Source organism: Hemiscyllium ocellatum (assembly GCF_020745735.1).
Source record: "Hemiscyllium ocellatum isolate sHemOce1 chromosome 27 unlocalized genomic scaffold, sHemOce1.pat.X.cur. SUPER_27_unloc_9, whole genome shotgun sequence".
Lineage (NCBI taxonomy): Eukaryota > Metazoa > Chordata > Chondrichthyes > Orectolobiformes > Hemiscylliidae > Hemiscyllium > Hemiscyllium ocellatum.
This window is the reverse complement of record NW_026867518.1, coordinates 966,483-972,543: the sequence shown is the minus strand read 5'-3', so window position 1 is coordinate 972,543 and position 6,061 is coordinate 966,483.

The window sequence follows — 6,061 nt, the reverse complement described above, 5'->3', positions numbered from 1 at the left end:
TCACACCTCCCCACACACAACATGGGTGCTGGGGAAAAAATGAGCACTATCGCAGTAGTGTTAGTGAGGGGATTTTAAAAAAAGTTTAACCAAGAGATTTAGCCACCTCAGTTTTTAAAAAAAAAACCCCAGGAGATTGGAATCTCCTCCATTGAGGACTGACTCTCAGCTGGCTGGCTACAGCCAGCGTACTGTGAGCAGGAGAAGAGGAGGAGAGGCATTCAAAGTTTGGGAGAAGATTTGTAGCTCGGGTGTTCGTTGTTGTGGTTCTGTTCGCCGAGCTGGGAATTTGTGTTGCAGATATTTCATCCCCTGTCTAGGTGACATCCTCAGTGCTTGGGAGCCTCCTGTGAAGCGCTTCTGTGATGTTTCCTCCGGCATTTATAGTGATTTGTATCTGTCCACTGCAGCTGACAGCTGGAACTGACAACTGGAAGTGGCAGATACAAATCACTATAAATGCCGGCAGAAAGATCACAGATGCACTTCACAGGAGGCTCCCAAGCGCTGAGGATGTCACCTAGACAGGGGACGAAACGTCTGCAACATGAATTCCCAGCTTGGCGAACAGAACCACAACGAGGGGAGGCATTTTGACCTCAATTATTTTTTTCAAAGTTCTAGCTCAAAGGTAGAAGACAGGGAATGGTGGTGGTGGAGGGGTGCTTTTCAGACAGGAGGCCTGTGACCAGTGTGTGCTACGAGGATTGGTGCTGGGTCCATTACTTTTCTTCTTTTATATAAGTGGTTTGGCTGTGAACATAGGTAGAGTAAGTTTGCAGAGGACACCAAAATTGGAGGTATAGTGGACAGTGAAGAAGTTTACTTTTGATTAAAACAGAATCTTGATCAGATGGGCCAATGGGCTGAGGAGTGGCAGATGGAGTTTAATTCAGATAAATGCGAGGTGCTGGTTTTTTCAAAAATGCAATCAGAGCAGGACTTAATGGTAAGGTCCTAGGGAGTGCTGCTGAACAAAGAGACCTTGGAGTACAGATTCATAATTCCTTCAGAGTTGCAGTTAGATAGGATAGTGAAGATGATGTTTAGTATGATTTCCTTGATTCCTTTCCCAATGAATCAAGTGGCTCCATCAGAGGTTGATGTGATATTTGGTTTCAGATTTCTTTCCCCATGTCTTCCTGCAACAAAATTCACAAAATAAGTGATCGCGGTCAGTACAGTCAAATAAATATAATGTGGGCAGCACGGTGGTTAGCACTGCTACCTCACAGTGCCAGAGACCCGGGTTCGATTCCTGCCTTAGGCGACTGTGCAAACTCCACGCAGTCATTCTCCCCATGTCTGCATGGGTTTCCTCCAGGTGCTCCGGTTTCCTCCCACAGTCCAAAAATGTGCAGGTTAGGTGAATTGGCCATGCTAAATTGCCCGTAGTGTTGGGTGTAGGGGTAAATGTGGGAGAATAGGTCTGGGTGGGTTGCGCTTTGGTGGGTTGGTGTGAACTTGTTGGGCCGAAGGGCCTCTTTCCACACTGTAAATAATCTAAAAAAAAAGACAACTCCTGTAGATTGCCGGATGCCTGCTGATCACATATTATCCAGGACACATCGGGCAGCCAGACAGCCTTAAGTGTGTATTGAGGAAAACTTCATTTGGTTACAATGACTTGGAAATGATGCTGAATAATGATATGAAAATGAAACATCATAGTCATACAGATGTACAGCATGGAAACAGACCCTTCGGTCCAACCCGACTAGATATCCCAACCCAATCTAGTCCCACCTGCCAGCACCCGGCCCATATCCCTCCAAACCCTTCCTATTCATATACCCATCCAGATGCCTTTTAAACGTTGCAATTGTACCAGCCTCCACCACATCCTCTGGCAGATCATTCCATACACAAACTAGAGTGAAAAAGTTGCCTCTTAGGTTTCTTTTACATCTTTCCCCTCTCACCCTAAACCTTTGCCCTCTGGTTCTGGACTCCCCCACCCCAGGGAAAAGACTTTGTCTGTTCATCCTATCCATGCCGCTTATGATTTTATAAACCTCTATATGGTCACCCCTCAGCCTCCAACATCCAGGGAAAACAGCACCAGCTTATTCAACCTCCCCCTATAGCTCAAATCCTCCAACCCTGGCAACATCCTTGTAAATCTTTTCTGAAGCCTTTCAAGTTTCATGACATCTTTCCGATCGGAAGGAGACCAGAACTCTTATTTCCTAAACGCTGAAAACTCCATCCCACACATTCTCCCTCCATCCTCACTTTGCTGAACCTAGTCCGTGCTGTATCCTGAAGGGTCTGGTTTACGCTGATTTACAGCCCACGCTTGGGGGATCTCATTGAAACATACAGAATACTGATTGGCCTGGACAGGGTGGATGTTGGGAAGATGTTTCCATTGGTAGGATCATTGAGAAGAAGGACCAGCTTTTAGAATAAGGACCAGCTTTGTGACAGAGGGATATGGGCCAAACACTGGCAGATGGGATTAGTTTAGTATGCAAACATAGCATGGACTAGTTGGACTGAAGGGTCTACTTCTGTGCTGTATGATTCTGTAATGGTCTCAAAACCATTTTCTTGCCTTCCCCTATAACCATCCACTTTTTTGTTGTTCAAAAGTCAGATGACCTCAGTCTTGAATATATTCAATGACACCCCCCCTTTCCCCCCCCCCCCCCCCCCCCCACAATTGCAGGAAGTCATCCCCATTTTTGAACTCAATTCCTCTTGCTAATATGCTACTTGCCTTGCTGATTACTTGCTGCACCTGTCTTGACAACTGGCAGTGACTGGTGTAGGAGGACACTGAGCCCCCTTTGTACATCCACACATCATTCCTGATGAAGGGCTCGTGCCCGTAACGTCGACTCTCCTGCTCCTCGGATGCTGCCTGACCTGCTGTGTTTTCCAGCCACACTTGACTCTGATCTCCAGTCCTCACTTTCTCCACATCCCGATATATTATCATTTAAACCATGCACCTCCTTTCTGCATTTTTTTAAAAAAGCAATAGGCTTTAACTTTACATTGTGGTACTGCATTTGCTGTGCGTTTGCCAACGGGGACACAGACCTGGACCAACTTTTCCAGAGTCTGTCCCCTCCCTGGATTCACTCCCTTTCCCTTCAGTTCGTGCAAATCAGCAACTGAATCCCAGAACGAAAGAGAAATGAAAAAGTGGGTGAAAAGAGAGTGCGGTACCCACAGATGTTGGACAGAGTTACAGTCTGGGGTGAAGTTCATTCAAAGAGAGAGAGGAACAACAGCAACTTCAGAAACTCACGGCCCAACTTCCGCATTCAGACAAAGAGGCGGTTCTGATTGGCAGGAGGACCAGGCTCCTTCCGGTCCTCCGGCTCTCACCATTGGTCCTTCAGAAGAAAGTCAAGCGCCGTTTCCGCGGACAGCGACGAGCATGCTCAGTGTTTTTGTTGACACCGCAGCACATGCGCAGTGCTTTTGCTGACACTGCAGCACATGCGCAGTATGCTCTGTGGAGGTACTGGCGTTACCGACTGATTTGAATAGGAGAAAAAAAGCTGCAGCCACAATTTTATTTTTCCCTGTGGCTCGACAGTTTATTCCTTTTGAATTTCGTCCGGCTTTGTATGTCTTTTCCTCAGGATAGAGGAGGTCCAAAACTAGACGGCATATGTTTAGGGTGAGAGGGGAAAGATTTAAAAGGGACCTCAGGGGTAACTTTCATGTAGAGTGTGGTGTGTGTATGGAATGAGCTGCCCAGAGGAAGTGGTGGAGGCTGGTACAATGACAGCATTTGAAAGGCATCAGGGTGGGTATATGAATAGGAAGGTGTGAGAGAGATATGGGCGAAATGCTGTCAAATGGGTCACGAGATTAATTTAGGATATCTGGAGGGCATGGGCGAGTTGGACTAAAGGATCTGTTTCTGTGCTGTATGACTCTATGCGTCTATTTCAGTGCAAGTTTCAGAAACATGACTGCAGCTTTTAAAAACACTTAATATATTTTAGCTGTTCTTAATTTTAAAGATCAGCCATTTCTTGCACACCCCTGTCTTCCAGGTAGAGTCATCACTACTGATTCTCTCCCTTTCCTGAGAAAGAGATACAGCAATCAAAGAGTGCATGAGAAAGCATGGGGGAATGGTAGAAGGGGGAAGAGAATGGACAGGGGAGCGGGGTAGAGAGGAGGAGAGAATGGACGGGGGAGTGGGGTAGAGAGGGGGAGAGAATGGACAGGGGAGCGGGTAGAGGGGGCAGACAATGGACAGGAGAGTGGGGTAGAGCGAGAGAGAGAGAGAGAGAGAAAATTACAGGGGACAGAGGGTCGGGTGCAGAAAATGAGGGGAAGAGAGAGAAGAAGGCTGAGGACAGAGAATTGGTGAGTACAGAGTGTGAGGAGAGAGAGTGGATGGGGACCAAATGGTTGGGGGACTGACAGCACAAATCCCACCTTCCTCAGAACTGGTGTCAGTGTCTCATGAATTGGAACCCACTCCACCCACAGCAGACCTGAGGCAATCGTTTCTCAATAGATGCTTGGCTAACGCAGTAGAATCATATAATCCCGACAGGCCATTTGGCCCATAAAATTCAGACTGACCTTCCAAACAGTATCCCAGCCAGACCCACCCATTTTTCCTACAGTTCCCCATGGTTAACCGACCCTCAGTTGCACATATGTGGACACTTCAGCACGGCCGATCCACCTTGAACTGCAGATATATAGACTGTGAGAAGAAACTGGAGCACCCAGAGTTAACTCACGCAGACAGAAGAATGAGAACGTGTTAAAGTCCACACAGACAGCTGCTCAAGAGTGGAACCGAATCCAGGTCCCTGACATTGTCAGGCAGTCGTACGAACCACTGAGCCACCCAGAGCTTTGATGTTCTGCTTTGTCCCAGTAGTTTGTAACTTCTCATGTGCCCTCAGCAGAGGCTCTCTCCTCCTGACATTGTTGAACCACACCCACTGCAACCTCCCTTTCCCACTCCTCCAGCCCTGAGCACATCGGTTCCTGAATCCTGGCACCAAACAGACACCAATGCCATCTGTGCTCCTCCTGACAACTGCAGAGAACGGAGACCATCCCTGTCACTGTTCTGTCCCTTACCACCACCTCCCCCTCCCCAATGTTGTTTTTACTCCCACAGCCCAACCAGTTAGCTCCTCCCACCTGCAGCCCTCTATCAGATCCCCTTTACCTGCCAGACCTGCACTTACACCCTCCTGACCCTATCCACTGATGCAAACAAAAGGCTCTCTCCAGAGGGGAATGACCATCTCCCAGAATAAAGTGCCTGGTTAACTTTCCCACTTTACCCTCAACATGTGTGCAGCCTGGCTTCCAGCTCCATCTCTCTGAACGAATGTCCTCTAGGATGTGTTTGCCCTGGATCACAGCATCGAGGGCATCCCACCTTCTGCAAATTGTAAGACAAGCCCCACCCTGCCCTCTCCAATGTGTGTTGTATAACTGATAGCCAAGTTCGGAACCCATGAGGATTGCCTCAACAGGGACCTTGGTTTCATGTCACACTACAAGTGATCCCACTCACACAGGCTTGTACCCCATTACTCACATACGTTACCAAGCACGGTCGTATGCAAACACATGCTCTTTGCACATACACACACACTAACATGCACACCAATCAGTTTCTGGGGTGAAATTGCAATTGCAGAATTTTATTTGCAGATACATTATATTTTGCCCAAAAAGCACACAATCTTCAGGCAGTCAATTCATGTGACATGTTATAAATCCCTAATTGTTGTGGTTCTGTTTGCTGAGCTGGGAATTTGTGTTGCAGACGTTTCGTCCCCTGTCTAGGTGACATCCTCAGTGCTTGGGAGCCTCCTGTGAAGCGCTTCTGTGATGTTTCCTCAGGCATTTATAGTGATTTGTATCTGCCGCTTCTGGTTGTCACTATAAATGCCGGAGGAAACATCACAGAAGTGCGTCATTGTAGGCTCCCGAGCACTGAGGATGCCACCTAGACAGGGGACGAAACATCTGCAACACAAATTCCCAGCTCGGCGAACAGAACCACAACAACGAGCACCCGAGCTACAAATCTTCTCACAAACTTTGAAATCCC